This window comes from Eutrigla gurnardus, assembly GCF_963514095.1.
Source record: "Eutrigla gurnardus genome assembly, chromosome: 12".
Lineage (NCBI taxonomy): Eukaryota > Metazoa > Chordata > Actinopteri > Perciformes > Triglidae > Eutrigla > Eutrigla gurnardus.
The window spans coordinates 27,637,274-27,660,173 of record NC_139926.1 but is presented as its reverse complement, the minus strand read 5'-3'; the positions used below and the strand labels follow the sequence as shown (position 1 = coordinate 27,660,173).

Genomic DNA, 22,900 nt, shown 5'->3' with positions numbered 1-22,900 from the left:
CAGTTGACCAACTTCCTCTCTCGTCGGTTTCACTGCAGCGCCAACAGGAAGTTCCACCTCCACGCTGACCTGCAGTGACTCTGCCGAGGCGTTCACTGACCGTCTGTAAAAAGCAAACCTTCAGACATGAAGGCAGAGAGATCAGATGAAGAGTCAGACTGAATTTACTGATTGGTTTCTGCAGAATAATATACATGTTGGTCATTAGGTGTGCAAATATGATTGTTGTTGTTGTTGCTCTTGTTGTTGTCATTGTTGTTGTTGTTGTTGTCATTGTTGTTGTTGTTGTTGCTGTCGTTGTTGCTGTTGCTGTTGCTGTTGTTCTTGTCGTTGTTGTTGTTGTTGTCGTTGTTGTTGTTGTCGTTGTTGTTGTTGTTGTTGTTGTGTCCCACAAGTTTGTTCAAAATTCAGTCATACGGAAGGAAGTATAAACTGAACTCATGGTAAAGCTGAGCAGAGCAGCCTTGATGCTTACTGTCATTTGACTGAATTTAGTTTATAAATAATAATAATAATAATGAACTATACACACATTGAAAGGTATAAAATTGATGAATAATTTGAATTAACTATAAGTCGTAGAGATACATTTAATATGTAAAGAAGAAGAAGGAGGAGGAGGAGGAGGAGGAGAGTTGATGTGTTAGAACAGGTTTCATGGAGATGAACATCACGTCTTATTGCTGTTTGTTCGGCACGTTTGAACAGACGCCGACTTCCTTCATCAAATGCTGTCTGAGCCAAACAGCTGTTCTCACATTCCCTCCTCCTTCTCCTCCTCCTCCTCTTTCTTCTCCTCCTCCTCCCCCTTCTTCTCCTCCTCCTACTCCTCCTCCTCCTCGTCAGCCTCTCGTTCTCACCAATCAGTTCAGCCGGTGTTTCCCCACCTGTCTCTCGTCTCCCAATCAGTCCAGGTGTGTTTAGTGTGTGTTTCCTCTTCCTCTGTCATTACTCGTTCGTCTGTTGATGTCGACGCACCACCGATCCGTCCAGTCCTCCGAGTCCAGGTTCCATGTTTCCTATCAACCATAATGTGGCTTGATTCGTGAAATGTGCGTATATATTATCACTGTTCAATTTCATTTAAATAAGCCCACACTAAGGGCTGGTCTAAGAGTCTAAGCCTTATCAAAGAGCACTTAAATGTGGGAGCTGGTTTCACACTAGGGGGGCCGGGTAGGCTCCCAGTCTACTTGGAGACTCTAGAGCCCACCAGTAACCCTGCATTATGGGGGGGGGGGCACGGTGGTGTAGTTGAGTAAGCAGGTACTACAAGCTTTCAGATATGATGGTGCCTGACCATGAAGGGCTTTATAGGAGAGGAGGAGGATTTTAAATTCTATTCTGGATTTGACGGGCAGCCGGTGCAGAGAAGCTAATACAGGAGCAACGTGATCTTGTCTCCTGGTTCTGGTCCGAACACCAGCTGCAGGATTCTGGATCAACCGGAGAGTCTGAAGAGACTTACTGGAGCGGTCGATGCTGGTTGCTGCGTTGCTGGTTGCTGTGTTGCTGGTTGCTGAGTTGCTGGTTGCTGTGTTGCTGGTTGCTGAGTTGCTGGTTGCTGTGTTGCTGGTTGCTGCCTTGCAGCCTGACCCGTCCCCTCGGTCCCCCAGAGACAGTGCTGGACTGGTTTCAGGGATTAGATGTTCCAGGGAGGGAGGAGGGTCGTTGGCTCGTTGTGTTCCCTAGAGGATGCTGGGAATGTCTCTCTCTCTCTCTCTCTCTCTCTCTCTGTCTGTGTCTCTCGCCCATGTTGGTATGCAGAGAAAGATGGCGTCCATCCAAAGACTGGAACCAGTCTGACATACCAGCAGCATGACGAAGACCAGCGCTGCCAGAAAGAAAACAACAAACTCAAATATATTATATTCATTAATAATGCATCATATTTGATTAAGTCAAAGTGATATATGATATAAATGTATTCAATATAGATTATTGTACTTACTTATTGTAGTATATGTGTGTGTGTGTGTGTATATATATATGTGTGTGTGTGTGTGTGTGTGTATATGTATAATATATATATATATATATATACACATATAATTATGATGTTAAATTATCATTTTATTTATAATAATTATTACAATAATAATACATTAAAATTATAAATTAAAACTTTCATGTCACAATAATTTAAAGCGTGATTTTCATGAATCTCAAGTCTCAATGGGGGCAGTAGACAACCTGGTCCTCCACGATCTGGACTCCAGACTTCAGAGGGACCTGCTGCTCCTTCATGTTGAGAGGAGCTGAGGTGGTTCGTTCTCTGATCAGGATCCCCCTGGACCTCCATCCTATGGAGAGAACACACCATCATGTCTCAGGGTCCACCTGGAGCTGGAGGACGCTCCTGGTGGGACAGACATCTGGACCTGCTTGGAACCACCTGGTCCAGGCCGTGGTCCAGGCCGTGGTCCAGGCCGTGGTCCAGGCCGTGGTCCAGGCCGTGGTCCAGGCCCGTCTCTCGTGTCTCTCCGCTGCACTGATGTTCTACTGAGAAACAGAGTTTTCTTCTGACCTTCAGTTATAATTAGATATGATTTGATTCCATAGCTTTTCCATCACTTAAACGTGAGTTTAAATTCAGTAGTCGTCAGAGACAGATGGAGGAGACCGGCTCCCCCTGCAGGACTCAATCAGTACTACAGCAAATATAACATTACATGTCTCTGGGTAGAATTTAAAATGAAGTTTTAAGTTTTTAGGTTTGTTCAAGAAATATAATACAGTAAAACCACTTCTACTATGACATTAAATTTGGTCTCCTGCTGACAAACTGTAAATAATCCTCCTCGGTCTGATCCAGGTTCAGGTTTAATGAATCCTGATCCTCCTGGTCTCAGCTGGTCTCCGACTCCAACTGGAACAACAGACTCAGAGACCAGAATGTTTAATCTGTTTGATCCGTCATCAGGGCCCGTCCTGGTGCTGATGAGGGGGAGTCCGCCCTGGTGCTGATGAGGGGGGGGTCCGTTCCAGTCTGTCCCAGTCTTGGTTGGGGGGGGGGGGGGGGGGGGGGTTAGAGTGTGCAACAGTAAGAGTCGGTGTCGTGCCGGAGCAACAGAGAGGAGACATGAAATCTGTTTTAATCTGATAAAAGGGTCAGATTATGTGAAAACATTTAGAGCTGATAACTGATGTCAGTGTGGATTAGGACATTGTTAACACTGAGGGGGGGGGGGGGGGGACCAATCAGAGCCTTGTAGGCGGGATTAGCATTGCTTCACTACTTCGCTAACTAGCTACATGAATAGCAACGACACAACAAGACGTGATTTTTGACATTGGATCATTTTTCTGAAAACAAACATTTGTGAGCCAATCGGATGACAGCAAGCAAGAACAGCTGATCACATCCTGTTCATGTGGTCTACAGCTGATCTGGGGTCTGACGTTAAACCTCTTTATTCATGAAGCACCTTTCAAAAACAAACACGCTGAGAGAACAAACATCAACGTGAACAAAGACAACAGGAAACCAGTGTTTCAAATGAGTCAGGAAGTCAACGTGAGATTTAGAGTCCAGTAGAACTCTGGAGGATCTCAGGCAGCCATCAGACCAGAATCCTGGTCTGCATTGATGTTGGGCCCAGATTAATATCTGGTGATGGGAGGCACTTACATGAAACATGGAGGACGACTCGATAACATCTGGTCCTGACAAGAGCCGAGCAGAAACCAAGCTAGTAAAAGGAGGCGAGCAAGTTAAGGTAGCCAAGCTAGTTAAGGTAGCAAAGCTAGTAAAGGTAGACACGCTAGTTTATGTAGCCGAGCTAGTTAAGGTAGTCAAGAAAGGTAGCAAAGCTAGTTAAGGTTTGCAAGCTAGTTAATGGTTAAGGAAGCAGAGCTAGGTAATGTAGCCGAGCTAGTTAAGTTTGGTGAGCTAGATACGGTAGGCAAGCTAGTTAAGGTAGCAAGTTAAGGTTGTTGAGCTAATAAAGGTAGCCAAGCTATGGAGCCCATCTAGTTAAGGTAGCCGAGCTAGTTAAGGGAGGCAAGCTAGTTAAGGGAGGCAAGCTAGTTAAGTTTGCCAAGCTAGCAAAGATAGCCGAGCTATGTCACCCAGCTAGTTAAGGTGGCCGAGCTAGTAAAGGTAGTGAAGCTAGTTAAGGGAGGCAAGCTAGTTAAAGTTGGCAAGCTAGTTAATGGTTAAGGAAATGGAAAGGTAATGTAGCCAAGCTAGTTAAGTTTGGTGAGCTAGTTACGGTAGGCAAGCTAGTTAAGGTAGCAAGTTAAGGTTGTTGAGCTAATAAAGGTAGCCAAGCTATGTAGCCCAGCTAGTTAAGGTAGTCAAGCTAGTTAAGGGAGGCAAGCTAGTTAAGGGAGGCAAGCTAGTTAAGTTTGCCAAGCTAGCAAAGATAGCCGAGCTATGTCACCCAGCTAGTTAAGGTGGCCGAGCTAGTAAAGGGAGGAGAGCTAGTTAAGTTAGCCGAGCTAGTAAAGGTTGGCAAGCTAGTTAATGGTTAAGGAAGCAGAGCTAGGTAATGTAGCCGAGCTAGTTAAGTTTGGTGAGCTAGATACGGTAGGCAAGCTAGTTAAGGTAGCAAGTTAAGGTTGTTGAGCTAATAAAGGTAGCCAAGCTATGGAGCCCAGCTAGGTAAGGTAGCCAAGCTAGTTAAGGGAGGCAAGCTAGTTAAGGGAGGCAAGCTAGTTAAGTTTGCCAAGCTAGCAAAGATAGTCGAGCTATGTCACCCAGCTAGTTAAGGTGGCCGAGCTAGTAAAGGTAGTGAAGCTAGTTAAGGGAGGCAAGCTAGTTAATGGTTAAGGAAATGGAAAGGTAATGTAGCCGAGCTAGTTAAGTTTGGTGAGCTAGTTACGGTAGGCAAGCTAGTTAAGGTAGCAAGTTAAGGTTGTTGAGCTAATAAAGGTAGCCAAGCTATGTAGCCCAGCTAGTTAAGGTAGCCGAGCTAGTTAAGGGAGGCAAACTAGTTAAGGGAGGCAAGCTAGTTAAGGTAGGGAAGCTAGTTAAGGGAGGCAAGCTAGTTAAGGTTGCTGAGCTAGTTAAGGTAGCCAAGCTAGTTGCCACATTTTGAGCTGCTATTTGGAGACTCTGGAGGCTTCTTGCCAAATAGTGTGACTGTGAAGAGATTCCTCAGTCGAGCTCATTAACATAAACATTGTCTGTGTTGATTGGCTACTTCCTCTGCATCCCTGATGTCTGCTGACCGCACAAACACGTTTATAAAAACAATCCGACACAGAAAGAGGGCCACTTCGTCTCTATGAGGTCAAAGGTCAGAGGCTCAGTGTGTTAGGACGCCTCCTCTCTGCTCCTCCTCCTGGTGGATCGTTGACTTTGCGTCGCCCCCCTGTGGAGACTTTGTCTTTGCCTTTGTCCCGCTGAATGTCCGTGTTGGCTGCAGACCATAATGTGCTGTCAGGTCACCATGGCGACGGCGAGAGGAGTTGAAGAGGAGCTCCCGCTGCAATCTCCTTCCCGTCTGAGTGTCGTGTTGGTTTCGGAGCTCCTCTGCGACGCGATGACTCACTCCCTCTTTTCTTCTGACTCTGTTATTTGTTTTAATCGTCAGCGTCTCTCTTCAGAGCAGACAGCATCATTATATAATTATAATTATACATCCCAGCTAATGAATCCAGGCCCGCTCCACTTTTATTGTCTTCTTCTGTGGTAGACGTGGTGTTTCCACGCCGAGGGTGGCCGCCACCAGATGACGGCCTGCTGCTTCCTGGTTCCAGTTAATTAGAGTCGAGTGACAGACGGAGCTTCGCCTCGTCCTCCTCTTTAATTCCTACCTGACTTTGATCTGGAAACTTCTTCCTCTGCCAGCGTTGTAAAGCCTCCACCACTTCCCACCACATCATCTGGAGAAGGTGAGATCACATGACCACGACCACGAGGCAAAGCATCAGGAGACTTCGAAAAGTGTTAGATACGATCAGCAACGGAGCCAGGGCCTGGTGGAGGAGGAGGAGGAGGTGGAAGAAGAGGAGGAAGAGGAGGAAGAGGATGAAGAGAGAATCTGATTGAAAAGGAAACAGCTGATCGCTAACAGCTGATAGGTTATTGTGTTTGTAAACAGCGACGACGTATTTTGGGGCGGAGCCAGGAAGTGACAACGTTACTAGTTTATGGTTATCAAGTCCATCATGAAGATTGAGTTTTTATGAACACTGAACGGCTGCAGTTGTCGGCGTTACCATGACGATGACTAGGAACCGGCCAATGAGACGCGAGCGAGTGGCTTGGTGACCCACGTGTTTCTGGTCCGACAGGAGTCACGTTGTTGGTGCGTCAGCTGTGTGACATTTAAAGGCTTAAAGGAGACCATTTGAGTCCTGCAGAGGTCGGGGACTCTGGGGGACTCTGGGGGACTCAGTCTGATCCTCATTGTGGACTCCAGCAGCTGAAGGCTAATCTGCTCTGCTCTCTCTGATAACAGTCGAGTGTTTCGGGTTAATTCTGTTTCTCCTCTCGTTGTTTACATCTGTCCACCACGTGATGTCATGATGACATCACACAGGACACCATTATCACCACGACTCCACATCGTTGATGGTAACCATGACGACCTGTCCTGACTGAACTCTGACTTCCGGTTTTATTTTGTTTTCCCTGACTCACTTGTTCAGTTTCCCGCCACTGCACCTGCTCCTCCCAGCCAATCAGACACCAGCATTTATACACCAGGGGTCACAGCACAATGCATGTTGGGTAGACTTGTGTCGGATTGCTCATGACATCATGCACACTTTATTCAGTGTTTCCCCTACCATTGTACAGGCCTGGCGGGCCGCCAGGCCAAGGAGACCTGCCGCAAGGCCAAAAAAAAAATCAATACGCCAAAAATAAGCCACCTATCAATTAATTCATAAATCAATAATCATTTACATTAGGAGCGCCTCCGCGCAGCACAGCAGACTTGCTCCGCAAGACGCGCGGCCGCAACAATCCTCGCCGCGCGCCCCGCTACGTTCTTCTTCGTGTACTGTACGCGCTTGATGTTGTTCTGATGACCGTCCGCCTCGTTACACCACCACGATGTCGCTTTCTACTTTGAAAACACGGAAAGCTGACACTGTATTTTGATAAGCTGTTGCACTCTTCAGACTCGTGGTGTGAGCGGAACCGGACCGGTACCGGAACCGGACCGGTGCATTTATAAGAAAAATGCCGCTGTGTCTCCGTCCAAAATCCGCTTTCCTCGCGCTGCCTGCTCGCACAGATCCGCTCGTGCGCACATTCGCTGATGCAGGTCGAGTGTTGTCGAGAAATATATGCAGAGACGGCGCTCCTTAAAAACAACATCAAGCCTTAGGCAGCCTATGTTAATAAAATAAGGATTGTTTTTTGATAAGCTGTGGAACTCTGAGTTAACCTATTTCTACCTGAATTTCTATGAACTATTAGGCTGTTGAGTAAACCTATAACTTATATTTTACTTGATAAAATAAGACAATATATGCACTCATATGTCGTTATAATGTTTTATAACGTATAAAAGTATCTGTAGCTATTATTAATGTGATGCTCCTCATTTTCCAGCCATATTTTTCCGGCCCCTAATTTTGGATCATTTCCATCAACCGGCACCTTAATAAGTCACTCTCTCCTTGAATCCTTGAAAACCTTGAATACACTCTGGTTGAACAAAAATGTTGAATGCAAATATAATAATTGCAGAATTGCAGACTGCTTGCTGTGCCACCTGACTTAATCCAACCAATACACCATCCCACGCGTCTCGTCTGTTTAGGGTTTTTTCGGCGGGAACCACCGGGCCTGAAAAAAATTCTAGGGGAAACACTGTTATTGATAGTAATAGTAGTAGTAGTAGTAGTAGTGGTAGTAGTAGAGGTAGTAGTAGAGGTAGTACTACGCAGTAGACTGGGTCTAGTCACACTGAGGACCAATCAGAGGGCAGTGTTCTGACCCCAGAGTGCTTTGGGTCCAGTAGACAGTGCGGAGCGTGTGCAGGTCCATTAGAGGCCGAGTCCCTTTCATGCGTCTGAAGGTGTAATGAGCAGCTGTCACTGAGTCCTGCAGGCGCCCCGCTGGGTGAAATCACCCACATCACACTGACGGTGGCAGCCTGTAATCCATCGTCCACTTCCTGTCAGCGTGTTTGTGTTGATGTGGAGTATCAACAGACCATAATAGTCTCTGAGGGAGCATTCACAACCAGCTCCTTCTAAACAGGAAAGACTAAAGACCTTCACATGAACCCAGACCGGGTTCTGGATAGACCAGGTCCAAAGGCAGTCGGACCAAATATCGATCTGAGCACACGTGTTCCAGAGTCTGTGGTCTCAGCTCAGGTCCTGAATCAGTTGTCAGTCGGGAACCGTGTGGATCCAGAGAGGAAGGCTGTTCTGAGATCAGACGTTCTAGTGAGAACTTAATTTCATACGCCTCGTTCTCTCGTCCTGGATCAGTGATTGGCACCAACACGGTTCCAGATGTGTGCAGGTTGTACTCTATACTCTGTTTTATACTGTGTCTTATACTCTATACTCTGTTTTATACTGTGTCTTATACTCTATACTCTGTTTTATACTGTGTCTTATACTCTATACTCTGTTTTATACTGTGTCTTATACTCTATACTCTGTTTTATACTGTGTCTTATACTCTATACTCTGTTTTATACTGTGTCTTATACTCTATACTCTGTTTTATACTGTGTTTTATACTCTATACTCTGTTTTATAGTGTGATGTATACTCTATACTCTGTTTTATACTGTGTCTTATACTCTATACTCTGTTTTATACTGTGATGTATACTCTATACTCTGTTTTATACTGTGATGTGCAGAATGATCCGTCTTCTTTGTTGATTCGAGACGTTCATATCAACATGTTCCACGGATCCTCCTGCTGGATCCTTGACTCCCTTAAGGTCTGCGTTGCCCCCCTGTGGAGACTTTGTCTTTGTCTTTGTCCTGCTGAATGTCCATGTCGACTGCAGACCATAATGTCCTGTCGCGTCACCATGGTAACGGTGAGTTGAGTTCATGTCTGAATGTGTTAAACTGTGAAACGACGTGAAGAGAAGAAGAGTTTCCTGTCAACATGACAGGAGATCATGTGACCCTCATACAAACATTCTCATGATCTTGATCAGAGCATCTCGTCAAGTTTGGTTCCAGGTCCAGGTCCAGACCAGATCCAGGTTCAGAACAGGTCCAGGTCCAGGTCCAGGCCAGGTCCATGCTGGAATCTATCTATCTGCACATTTGTGAATAATTAGACTGAGACTGGGTTGAAAGTGGCGAGGTCACATGACCCGGCCCTCGGAGAGTCGTCACCTCTGAAGTCAGCGATCTGTGAGGAGGAGAGAGATAATACGCCTTCATGGGAGCTCTTCTTCTAATCATGGACTTCATACGGCATCGAGTCCGCTTTGATTTCCTCCGCAGCCTCGTGACCCGATCTGCCTTCATGTCAGAGAACATGATGGAATTAATTAATTATTATTAATAAACTCACACTGATGATCATGTGACTGACGACATCCGCGTCCAGAAAGATCGTATTAGATCAGTTCAACTATAAACTTTAACACAATACACTTAAACCGTTTAATACAGTTCAAATGTTTGAATCAGTTTAAGTGTTAGTCTGTTCAAATGTTTAAATCAGTTAAATGTTTAAATCAGTTAAATGTTCAAATCAGTTAAAATGTTTAAATCAGTTAAATGTTTAAATCAGTTAAATGTTTAAATCAGTTAAAATGTTTAAATCAGTTAAATGTTTAAATCAGTTAAATGTTTAAATCAGTTAAATGTTTAAATCAGTTAAAATGTTTAAATCAGTTCAAATGTTTAAATCAGTTAAATGTTTAAATCAGTTCAAATGTTTAAATCAGTTCAAATGTTTAAATCAGTTTAAATGTTTAAATCAGTTTAAATGTTTAAATCAGTTAAATGTTTAAATCAGTTCAAATGTTTAAATCAGTTCAAATGTTTAAATCAGTTAAATGTTTAAATCAGTTCAAATGTTTAAATCAGTTCAAATGTTTAAATCAGTTTAAATGTTTAAATCAGTTAAATGTTTAAATCAGTTCAAATGTTTAAATCAGTTAAATGTTTAAATCAGTTCAAATGTTTAAATCAGTTAAATGTTTAAATCAGTTAAAATGTTTAAATCAGTTCAAATGTTTAAATCAGTTCAAATGTTTAAATCAGTTCAAATGTTTAAATCAGTTTAAATGTTTAAATCAGTTCAAATGTTTAAATCAGTTTAAATGTTTAAATCAGTTTAAATGTTTAAATCAGTTAAATGTTTAAATCAGTTCAAATGTTTAAATCAGTTCAAATGTTTAAATCAGTTAAATGTTTAAATCAGTTCAAATGTTTAAATCAGTTCAAATGTTTAAATCAGTTTAAATGTTTAAATCAGTTAAATGTTTAAATCAGTTCAAATGTTTAAATCAGTTAAATGTTTAAATCAGTTCAAATGTTTAAATCAGTTAAATGTTTAAATCAGTTAAAATGTTTAAATCAGTTCAAATGTTTAAATCAGTTAAATGTTTAAATCAGTTAAAATGTTTAAATCAGTTAAATGTTTAAATCAGTTCAAATGTATGTATGATGATTATTGTTGTGTAATTTATGTATTTTCAGTGTAATTTATGTATTTTCAGTGTTTATTCAGTCTGACTTCATGTTTCATTGTAAATGTGTGAATTATTAGATTCTTCAGTTGTTTGAGTTCATTCAAAGACAAACTCTCAAACGAGAGAACCCACTCTGGTCCTGGTCCTGGTCCTAGTCTTCAGAGCCCACGTCTTGCTCTTCTGTTGTCTGCTGATGGTTTCATGTCATTAATCCCTCCGCACATTTAACGAGCGGGTTTTTATAATCGGGTATCTCGGCATGGCGGCTGCAGCTCTGTGAAGTCGGCGTGGTGGCCACAAATAATGGTGCATCATGGGACATTTATCAGCTCTGCCAACAAACCGACTGCGGGGACTCAGCTCGGTCTTTGTAGCGTCGATGAATGGAGTCAGCCGTTGTCCCTCGCCGCTCGTCCTCTGATGGATGTCGGAGGGTCGGCAGCGTGGAGCAGACGGCAGCGAGCGTTTCTGAGCGTTTCTGAGCGTTCGGAGGCCGAAGGCAGACTTTCATATGATCCAGGCTCCTCTGATGGACCAGGTCTACGGGGAGATCACATTCTGGCCTTTATCACGGAACCTCAGATGTCCGACGCCTCGCAGCGCTGCAGCGCTCTGACAACAGACCGTAGAGACGAGACCGGCACAGAGATCTGGTCCAGGTTTCAGACTGAGGGCTTTAGTCTGAGCTGCCCTGAACTACAACATGTCAGAAACATCAGAGTCTGGCTCTTTATCAGCGTCAGGAACAGAAGGTCCTTAAACATGTCATTCTCTCTGCTGGCCACTAGGGGGCTACTCCTCTCTGGTTGTATAGAAGTCTATGAGAAAACGGTCCGAGGAGGCGGGGCTCACTGGTTGCAAAATATCTAGAAATGTCGAACTGGAGGCTTCAAAGCTGTATTGCACAAATCGACGTCACCATGACGACGTTGACAGAGTCTAATGAAGAGTTTCACACCTGCAGCTCCTCATACTTCCTGTCTGAAGATGAAGAAACAGAAAGGAGCTGAAATCCTCGTCTCCTCTTCGGCCTGCTGCCGTAATCTCGTCATCGGGCGCTATGATTGGCCGAGACAACAATGAAAACATAATGAGCCGAGATTACAGTCAGCAGACTGATAATGTGAAGACGGCGACCCAGAGGTCAGAGGTCAACGATAAGGTCCGGCTGTCTGATTACAGCGTCCACACAACGCCGGACCCGAGACAAAGGTCGACCTTGAGATGCCTCGCTGGATTTCCCACAATGCACTGCACCATCTCTCTGTTTTATATTCCAGTTAGAGACCCATCCCAACTTTACCACACAGTACTAGACATGGTACTACACAGTACAACATAGTACAATACATATTAAAACACATAGTACTCCACAGTACAACTAATACAATACATAATACAACACATAGTACACAGTACAACACATAGTTTAACACAGTAGGCTAAAACACAGTATTACACAGTTCAACATAGTACAACACATAGTACTACACAGTACAACACATACTACAACAAAGTACAACACATAGTACTAAACATAGTACTACACAGTAGAACTAATACAACACATAGTAACACACATAGTGTCAGGGTCCAGGTGCAGTGTCGGGGTTCAGGTGCAGCGTTGGGGTCCAGGTGCAGGTTCGGGGTTCAGGTGCAGCGTCGGGGTCCAGGTGCAGGTTCGGGGGCCAGGTGCAGCGTTGGGGTCCAGGTGCAGCATCGGGGTCCAGGTGCAGCATTGGGGTCCAGGTGCAGTGTCGGGGTCCAGGTGCAGCGTCGAGGTCTAGGTGCAGTGTCGGGGTCCAGGTGCAGTGTCGGGGTCCATGTGCAGCATCGGGGTCCAGGTGCAGGTTCGGGGTTCAGGTGCAGCGTCGGGGTCCAGGTGCAGGTTCGGGGGCCAGGTGCAGCGTTGGGGTCCAGGTGCAGCATCGGGGTCCAGGTGCAGGTTCAGGGTTCAGGTGCAATGTCGGGGTCCAGGTGCAGCATCGGGGTCCAGGTGCAGGTTCAGGGTTCAGGTGCAGTGTCGGGGTCCAGGTCGTGTGACAATGAAAACTGGACTCAAGGGGACCCAACGTGTTGCTTTCAACGATGGTTTCTCTTCCAGTGACTCTGTCAACATCCCATAATAACCAGAATAATAACCAGCAGAATGACCCAGTGGAGCCCTGCAGGCTGCTGGTCTACGGTCTGACCCCCAACAGAAGTCTCTGAGAGCTCCGTGTGTGATGTGGACACAAAGAGACAAACGGGTCCTTGTTGGTCCCCAGAGGAGCCTGACAGTCCTCCTCTGGGGACAAAGAGCCCACATGGAGTCCTTTCACCGCCAAGACCAGCTCACTTTCTTCTTCCTGAACCGCCGGAGCAGGTCCACACGAGGAGGACTGGGTCCTCAGCCCACAGCTTACTAAAGGTCTCCCTCAGGGCAGGAAGTGTTCCTCCAAGTGTCGGGACCGCCTCGGGTGCGTTTGGTTTCCGTGTTGGCGTCGGAACCCGGCGGCCCGGCAGGGAGGATACGCTTCCAGAGCTGCACCACCATCGCCTAGCAACAGCACCTTCAAGCTGGATGATCCTCGGGAAGTCCCCCGGCAGCAGGGTGGTCAGAGACGGGGTTCTGGTCCAGCAGGGCCGTGGTTCTGGTCTACAAGCCTGGTGTTCTGATCCACAAGGACATGGTTCTGGTCCAGAGGGATGTGGTTCTGGTCTAAAAGGACATCGTTCTGGTCCACAAGGATGTGGTTCTGGTCTACAAGGACGGGGTTCTGGTCTACATGGATGTGGTTCTGGTCCAAAAGGATGTGGTACTGGTCTACAAGGACGTGGTTCTGGTCTACAAGGTGTTTGTATGTGTGTGCATGTGTGTGTGTGTGTGTGTGTGTGTGTGTGTGTGTGTGTGTGTGTGTGTGTGTGTGTTTCCTGCTCCAGCTGTGAACATCACACTGATCTGAGGTCAGATGAAGAAGCGCTGCCAGCATCATGACAGAGTGCATTATGGGAACCGACGGGAGGCTGTTTTCTCTCTTTTAATCCCTTCAGTCACTTCTGATTCATTATTATTATTTATTATATTTACTCAGCAGCACACATTACCACTGCTGCCACCCTGAAATATGAATGATCATAATAATGTCTTTCTACTTCACTCACAGACATCAGCTTTCGCTGCTAACATGCTAACGTGCTAACATGCTAAAAGCATGTCTGAGAAGCAACATGGCGGTCAGGTGATGCTGTGACATCAGCGACAGTATAGGGAGGTCACAGCAGCAGGTCGCCTCTAATGACCCTGACGACCCCTGACCTTGATGCATGTTTCCTGGCTAGAACAACCAGCTGAGGTTTTCATGTAAATGAGCTTCATTGACTCTCAGAGTGAAACCTCCTGTGATGTCATGGCGCCCTCTAGTGGACGTATGATGTCACTGCATCTTCATCTGCACATCGTCATCTTCTCTGTTCATGTCATTGATTAGTATAATTGTATTATAACTATTATGAATATCGGTATTATTATTATTGTTGTATTATTATTTCTATTGATAATAATAATAATATTACTATTATTGTATTAATAATAATAATAGTAATGATATTATGGCATTAATACAGTTACAGTTACTGTACTTGTCATATTAGTGGACCAGCAGGTGTTCTAGTGGTTCTAGTGGTTACTGAGGTGGTTCTCCAAAGGGGAGTCCTGTAGGTGGCTCAGTGAGGCCTGTAGGTGGTTCTGTGGTCTAACGGGGGTCTGTAGGTGGTTCTGTTGTCCTGTTGGTGGTTCCTTGGTCTATGGGGGGGCCTGTAGGTGGCTCTGTGATCCATGGGGAGGCCTGTTGGTGGTTCCTTGGTCTATGGGGGGGGCCTGTAGGTGGCTCTGTGGCCCATGGGGAGGCCTGTAGGTGGTTCTGTGGTCCATGGGGAGGCCTGTTGGTGGTTCCGTGGTCTATGAGGAGGCCTGTAGGTGGTTCTGTGGTCCATGGGGAGGCCTGTTGGTGGTTCCGTGGTCCATGAGGAGGCCTGTAGGTGGTTCTGTGGTCCATGGGGAGGCCTGTTGGTGGTTCCGTGGTCTATGAGGAGGCCTGTAGGTGGTTCTGTGGTCCATGGGGAGGCCTGTTGGTGGTTCCGTGGTCTATGAGGAGGCCTGTAGGTGGTTCTGTGAGGCCTGTAGGTGGTTCTGTGGTCCATGGGGAGGCCTGTTGGTGGTTCCGTGGTCTATGAGGAGGCCTGTAGGTGGTTCTGTGAGGCCTGTAGGTGGTTCTGTGGTCCACAGGGAGGCCTGTTGGTGGTTCCGTGGTCTATGAGGAGGCCTGTAGGTGGTTCTGTGAGGCCTGTAGGTGGTTCTGTGGTCCACAGGGAGGCCTGTTTGTGGTTCTGTGGTCTATGAGGAGGCTTGTAGGTGGTTCTGTGGTCTATGGGGGGGCCTGTAGGGGGGGTCCTGTAGGTGGTTCTGTGAGGCCTGTAGGTGTTTCCATGGTCTATGTAGGTGGTTCCATGGTCTATGGGGGAGCCTGTAGGTGGTTCCGTGGTCTATGGGGGGGGGGCCTGTAGGTGGTTCGGGTCTATGGGGGGGCCTGTAGGTGGTTCCGTGGTCTATGGGGGGGCCTGTAGGTGGTTCTGTGAGATCTGTAGGTGGTTCCATGGTCTATGGGGGGGCCTGTAGGTGGTTCCGTGGTCTATGGGGGAGCCTGTAGGTGGTTCTGTGAGATCTGTAGGTGGTTCCGTGGTCTATGGGGGGCCTGTAGGTGGTTCTGTGAGATCTGTAGGTGGTTCTGTGGTCTATGGGGGGGTCTGTAGGTGGTTTTGTGGTCTATGGGGGGGGGGGGAGGGGGGCCTGTAGTTGGGTCCGTAGTCTATGGGGGGGGCCTGTAGGTGGTTCCCTGGTCTATGGGGGGGCCTGTTGGTGGTTCTGTGAGATCTGTAGGTAGTTCCGTAGTCTATGGGGGGGGCCTGTAGGTGGTTCCCTGGTCTATGGGGGGGCCTGTTGGTGGTTCTGTGAGATCTGTAGGTAGTTCCGTAGTCTATGGGGGGGGCTGTAGGTGGTTCTGTGGTCTATGGGGGGGCCTGTTGGTGGTTCTGTGAGATCTGTAGGTAGTTCCGTAGTCTATGGGGGGGGCTGTAGTTGGTTCTGTGGTCTATGGGGGGGCCTGTAGGTGGTTCTGTGGTCCATGGGGAGGCCTGGCCTGTTGTTTCAGGAAGATGCATTTCCCGATGCGTCCAGCAGGTGGAGTGAGAGAATCATATTCAGTCAGCTGGTTTAATGGATGATGTAACTTCCTGTAACTCTTCTGTGTTTCTACTGAGAACTTTAATGTGTTGAATCTATTCATTACTGACGCCACAAAACTGAACCCAGAAGAGAGATGAGGAAGAACTGCACCGGAGGTCTGAGGGTGGTTTCAGTATAGAACCTCCAGGAACCTTCAGCCCTACATTAGACCTGTTCACTGGTTAAAGACAGAAGAACCCACATAAATGAGTACAAACAAGTTACAGGTTCCCAGAGGAAGTTCTCTGGGTCCTTTGTTGGTTCTCTTCGTATTTCAGGTGGATCTAGTCTGGTTTTGCTGGTGGTTTGTTGTCAGCACAAATCAATTTTCTTGCAACCTTATCAGCCTGTGAAGGATTGGTTTGATTTATTTGGACAGTGGAGGAGTGACGGGTGGATCTGACACCCTTACTGGATCTGGATCCATGTGGATTCTGGCGTTGAACTGCTACCACAGTTAGCTTCTATAATTCAAGGTCAACTTTACAGTGTTAAAGTCATCTTCGTAGCTAACTAGCATTGGTAGCGTGGTAGCGACCTGTCAATCAGCAGGTAAGCCCCGCCCCCTAAAGCATACCCTGCTTTCTGGTCTGTTGGACTTTGGACATTTTCTCATAGACTTCTATTCAACCAGAGAGGAGTCGCCCCCTGGTGGCCAGCAGAGAGAATGACTATGAGTCTTCTTGGCACTTCCGTAGGTCCTCACGCTGCAACTGATCTCAGGTCAGCAGATTAAACTGCCTTAAATGTGAGCTCATGTGTTACAGTTATTTTTAAAGTGAGAAGCTGACCTGACAGAGAGGAAGGGGACAGTTGTGGGCCCCCACGAGGTCACGGGACCCCGGGGCAGTTTGAGTATCGCAGAGCTGCAGCACAACGAACCATCTGTTAATCTACCTGCAGCTGCTGCTGCTGCATCACACGCAGCTGCTGACACTGCAAACACGCATGTTTCCTCTGACATGCATGTGGACCCGAGACACGAGACCCGAGACCCGAGACATGAGACCCCAGCGTCTCTTCAACATGAACACTGAAACTCATCAGATTCCCTTTCAAAATAAAGTTAATAACACATATTAATCAGGCAGAATATTAATAATCACATGTCTCGATATGTTTTTACTGCTTTTGCTTAACATGTGAGCACTTCTCCCACCACTGCAGTACATGAAGAGAGAGAGAGAGAGTGTGTGTGTGTGTGTGGGAGGATGGGAGGATGGGGGTTGGTCTCATTCGAGTAGCGTGACCAGCTGATGGAGGCTGGATGGGGGGAGGGGGAGAGGGAGGGGGAGGGGGTTGCTCTCTCATCCAATCAGCTGCACCCCCCCCTTCCTGCAGACACGCAGAGGGTTTAATGTATCACGAGAGATCAGCAGCAGATCATCCACTGAACACACATCTTATTTTGGTGACAGGAAACAAGTTCTGTTCACTATGAAACCTCTTATCTGTGTCAGAAGAAAACCACCTATTGTGGTTCCCCTGATGGCCCACCTTAAAGGTTCTCCAGAGAACCGTTCTTTGGTCCGAGACCTGGTATCTAGACTAACCACTTGATGTTTGAACACCAGAAACACTGACGGCAGCCGTCTTTTTTAATCTGAATCATAAATGTGGATCAGGGGCCTGGACCTGGTCTGAAGCGGCCTCTGTGATGTGGATTGAGGGGCTGGACCTGGACCAGGATTGTACCGCTGCAGCTTCGAGCCAGAGCAGAACTTTTTGAATCAAGCTGCTGCTGCTCTTTGAGTTACTCTAGCTGCTCATCCACGCTGAAACCCCGTACCTCCATCACACCTCCATCACACCTCCACGCTGAAACCCCGTACCTCCATCACACCTCCATCACACCTCCACGCTGAAACCCCGTACCTCCATCACACCTCCATCACACCTCCATCACACCTCCACACTGAAACCCCATACCTCCATCACACCTCCATCACACCTCCACGCTAAAACCCCGTACCTCCATCACACCTCCATCACACCTCCATCACACCTCCACGCTGCAACCCCGTATCTCCATCACACCTCCATCACACCTCCATGCTGAAACCCCGTATCTCCATCACACCTCCATCACACCTCCACGCTGAAACCCCATACCTCCATCACACCTCCACGCTGAAACCCCGTACCTCCATCACACCTCCATCACACCTCCACGCTGAAACCCCATACCTCCATCACACCTCCACGCTGAAACCCCGTACCTCTATCACACCTCCATTACACCTCCATCACACGTGCACGCTGAAACCCCGTACCCCCATCACACCTCCATTACACCTACTTTTGGAGGTTGTAGTTCTCCTTTAGGGGGTTGTAACTCTGCTTTAGGAGGTTTTAGATCTTCTTTAGGAGGTTGTAGTTCTCCTTTAAGAGGTTGTAGTTCTCCTTTAGAGGTTGTAGTTCTCCTTTAAGAGGTTGTAGTTCTCCTTTAGAGGTTGTAGTGCTCCTTTAAGAGGTTATAATGATCCTTTAGAGGTTGTAGTTCTACTTTAGGAGGTCATAATGAACCTTTAGGTTGTTGTAGTTCTCCTTTAGGAGGTTGTAGTTCTTCTTTAGAGGTTGTAGTTCTCCTTTAGAGGTTGTAATTCTCCTTTAAAAGGTTATAGTTCTACTTTAGAGGTTGTAGTTCTCCTTTAAGAGGTTGTAGTTCTACTTTAGGAAGTTATAATGAACCTTTAGGTTGTTGTAGTTCTCCTTTAGGAGGTTGTAGTGATTCTTTAGAGGTTGTAGTTCTCATTAAGGAGGTTGTAGTTCTCCTTTAAGAGGTTGTAGTTCTCCTTTAGAGGTTGTAGTTCTCCTTTAAGAGGTTGTAGTTCTCCTTTAGAGGTTGTAGTTCTCCTTTAAGAGGTTATAATGATCCTTTAGAAGGTTGTAGTTCTCCTTTAGAGGTTGTAATTCTCCTTTAAGAGGTTGTAATTCTCCTTTAGAGGTTGTAGTTCTCCTTTAAGAGGTTATAATGATCCTTTAGAAGGTTGTAGTTCTCCTTTAAGAGGTTGTAGTTCTTCTTTAGAGGTTGTAGTTCTCGTTAAGGAGGTTGTAGTTCTTCTTTCGGATGTTGTAGTTCTTCTTTAGGAGGTTGTAGTTCTTCTTTAGAGGTTGTAATTCTTCTTTAAGAGGTTGTAGTTCTACTTTAGGAGGTTATAATGAACCTTTAGGTTGTTGTAGTTCTCCTTTAGGAGGTTGTAGTTCTTCTTTCGGATGTTGTAGTTCTTCTTTAGGAGGTTGTAGTGATTCTTTAGAGGTTGTAGTTCTCGTTAAGGAGGTTGTAGTTCTCCTTTAAGAGGTTGTAGTTCTCCTTTAGAGGTTGTAGTTCTCCTTTAAGAGGTTGTAGTTCTCCTTTAGAGGTTGTAGTTCTACTTTAGGAGGTTATAATGAACCTTTAGGTTGTTGTAGTTCTCCTTTAAGAGGTTGTAGTTCTCCTTTAAGAGGTTATAATGATCCTTTAGAGGTTGTAGTTCTACTTTAGGAGGTCATAATGAACCTTTAAGAGGTTGTAGTTCTCCTTTAATAAGTTGTAGTTCTCCTTTAGGAGGTTTTAGTTCTTCTTTAGGAGGTTGTAGTGATTCTTTAGAGGTTGTAGTTCTCCTTTAGGAGGTTGTAGTTCTCCTTTAGAGGTTGTAGTTCTCCTTTAAGAGGTTGTAGTTCTCCTTTAGAGGTTGTAGTTCTACTTTAGGAGGTTATAATGAACCTTTAGGTTGTTGTAGTTCTCCTTTAAGAGGTTGTAGTTCTCCTTTAAGAGGTTATAATGATCCTTTAGAGGTTGTAGTTCTACTTTAGGAGGTTATAATGAACCTTTAGGTTGTTGTAGCTCTCCTTTAAGAGGTTGTAGTTCTCCTTTAAGAGGTTATAATGATCCTTTAGAGGTTGTAGTTCTACTTTAGGAGGTCATAATGAACCTTTAAGAGGTTGTAGTTCTCCTTTAATAAGTTGTAGTTCTCCTTTAGGAGGTTTTAGTTCTTCTTTAGGAGGTTGTAGTGATTCTTTAGAGGTTGTAGTTCTCCTTTAGGAGGTTGTAGTTCTCCTTTAGAGGTTGTAGTTCTCCTTTAAGAGGTTGTAGTTCTCCTTTAGAGGTTGTAGTTCTACTTTAGGAGGTTATAATGAACCTTTAGGTTGTTGTAGTTCTCCTTTAAGAGGTTGTAGTTCTCCTTTAAGAGGTTATAATGATCCTTTAGAGGTTGTAGTTCTACTTTAGGAGGTTATAATGAACCTTTAGGTTGTTGTAGCTCTCCTTTAAGAGGTTGTAGTTCTCCTTTAAGAGGTTATAATGATCCTTTAGAGGTTGTAGTTCTACTTTAGGAGGTCATAATGAACCTTTAAGAGGTTGTAGTTCTCCTTTAATAAGTTGTAGTTCTCCTTTAGGAGGTTTTAGTTCTTCTTTAGGAGGTTGTAGTGATTCTTTAGAGGTTGTAGTTCTCCTTTAGGAGGTTGTAGTTCTTCTTTAGAGGTTGTAGTTCTCCTTTAGATGGTTGTAGTGATCCTTTGTATAAAATGTATGTATAATTATAGAAATTATATAAAAAGCTGGATGTTATAGATAGAGTTAGACGGATCAGTGTATTGGGATGTGTAGCTGTTGTTGCGCAGCGGAGCTTCAGGTTTGTGGGCTGAAGGTCGGCTGAAGGTCGTCAGTCCGACATGATGACGTGCTGTGACAGATGCAGCTCATGTTTGAAAGCAGCAGGATAATCCCCACCTCTCTGTCACATTTAGATCTTTGATTAAAAGTTAATGAGCTGAGCAGCAGAGGAATGCAGAGCAGCCCAACTTTATCCAGCCTGCAGAAACACAATGGCATGTCTCCCTGTCCCACTGTTCAGCAGATCTGATCTCAGATCTGATCTCAGAGCTGCTCTCAGATCTGATCTGGGAGTAGCTCTAATCCCCCACCCACCGGACACATCTCCACCACATAGACCAGGACTCAAATGGTCTCAGATTAGACATCACACAGAACTCATCCTGCTCCAGGACTTCCTGGTCCAAGGTCCGAGCAGGAGCTCAGGTCAGTCTCTATCTGAAGTTGGAGAGGAAGACTTTAGCTGGAGCTGATCCCAGAACACACAACTGAACTAGACTGGATCACTGAACTAGTGAAGGTGAGCTACTTTGCTCGTTTCCTGCTGCTGGACAGAGGACTTAGTGAGCAGCAGTGAACACCACGCTACTACAGAATAAGATTAGTGTGGATTATAGGAGAGGGATTATATATGATGGGTCAGAATTGATCTGTCCATTTGTGATCGAATCGAGGTCAGTCTCCCGTTGTGTAACTCCCCCACTGTCTTTCTCACTGCACACGACGAGGCCGCAACGAGCAACCTGCAGCCGGGAGACGTGTAGAATATACACAAGTGTCTACATATATGTGTGTATATATATATATATATATATATACATGTGTGTGTACATGTACACACTACAGCCACATCGATACAAACTGGATATGTTTGTGTGACAAAGCAGAAGCAGTGGAGACACGTTCTCACTCACTTCTAAATTGGCTTTGTAAAACCTCGGTGGACGGAGCTGACCTCCGCTCCCATGCTTGTCCGTGAACCTATCAGGCTCTCTGGACGGTCCAGTGGGCGGGACACAGCATTCAGTCAGCATTCAGTCAGCCAGTTCTGTCACCCAGTTCTCTGGGATAAATCTGAATAATTTTGTTTCACTTCATTTGTAAATATTTATTTTGAACATGTTACAAAAAAATAAAATAAGAATTAAAATGACATGTCAAATATATCAAACTGTCGAATACATTCTCACAAACAACATTCATTTATTCAACAACATTCATGATAAACTTCAATAAATATTGAATGTCTGAAAAGAAGAAAAATAGATGTGATTAACAAGTAAACAAGCAATTTAGCTTTGCTTGTCTTAAAAAACTAAATCTTGTATGTAATTACATCATGACATCATATATAGAATGTATAGAAGACGTGGATGTCGTCATGGTGACGTCGCCTGTCAGTTTGTGGACAGTTAAAGCCCCGATTCTTGCAACCGATGAAGGAAGTGACCATATATGGAGTGTGGAGGAGCGACGGGTGGATCTGATGAACACCAGCACCCCAAGCAGCACCCTTTCTGGATCTGGATCCATGTGGATTCTGGTGTGAAGCTGCTAACAAAGTAAGCTTCATTATTCAAGATTCAACTTTACAGCTAAGTGTTAAAGTCATCTTAGTAGCTAAGGTAGTGACCTGTCAATCAGCAGGTAAGCCCCGCCCCCTAAAGCATCCCCTGCTTCCTGGTCTGGTGGACTCTAAATGGACCATACTGTACTAAATGAACATCATGCTGGATTGAAGAAGACTTGAAACTAGAGATTGAGACATAAACTCATGTTTACAATGTTTACTGAGATAATACATCAAGAGAGAAGTAGGACCATTTTCTCATAGACTTCTATACAACCAGAGAGGAGTCGCCCCCTGGTGGCCAGCAGAGTGAAGTAGGACCATTTTCTCATAGACTTCTATACAACTAGAGAGGAGTCGCCCCCTGGTGGCCAGCAGGGAGGATGCAGCTTTAAAGGAGTCATCACCTGGAAATCGCAATTTCTCTTGTTAAAACATGCATATCTGTGTTTGACCTCAGTTGAAACTTGCCAGAAAGGCTGGAGTTTGAAAGTGGCGCCGTTTTTTCGCTTCTGCTCTTTTTCCGAACAGGAATAGCACACAAGGGTGTGCATTCCTAAAGCACGAGATTTTGATTCTGCGCCTTCGGTGACGTCACCGTGGCGGCTACTTGCATAAGCCCACCCCTCTTTCACCACCCAACCCCGCCCCGTCCGCTACCTGAAATCGCCGAAGCGCCGCCATTATGTTTTGGAGTCTGCATGCAGGCAAGCACCCCCGGCTCTGTCCTTCCTGCGGCGAATCAACGCGCGCCTCATTACATATTATACAATGCACATCCGGACCAGTCAAAACCTCGCGCGTAATCTCGCGTGATAAAATCGCGGTACGAAAAAGGGTCAGAACAAGCTCAATGTTTGATTAAATTTTTTTTTTTTTTTTCTA

At 45.6% G+C, this 22,900-nt stretch overlaps 1 protein-coding gene across 1 annotated transcript in view; it reads left to right on the top strand.

Moving 5' to 3' along the window:
- Positions 1-228: 228 nt before the first annotated feature.
- The window catches only part of LOC311021875 (kinesin heavy chain-like), a 79,235-nt gene continuing 56,563 nt past the window's right edge, over positions 229-22,900 (top strand). The window contains exon 1 of the mRNA XM_084022751.1: positions 229-385. The gene's annotated coding sequence lies outside the window, so the exon portion shown is untranslated. The remainder of the gene's footprint in view (positions 386-22,900) is intronic.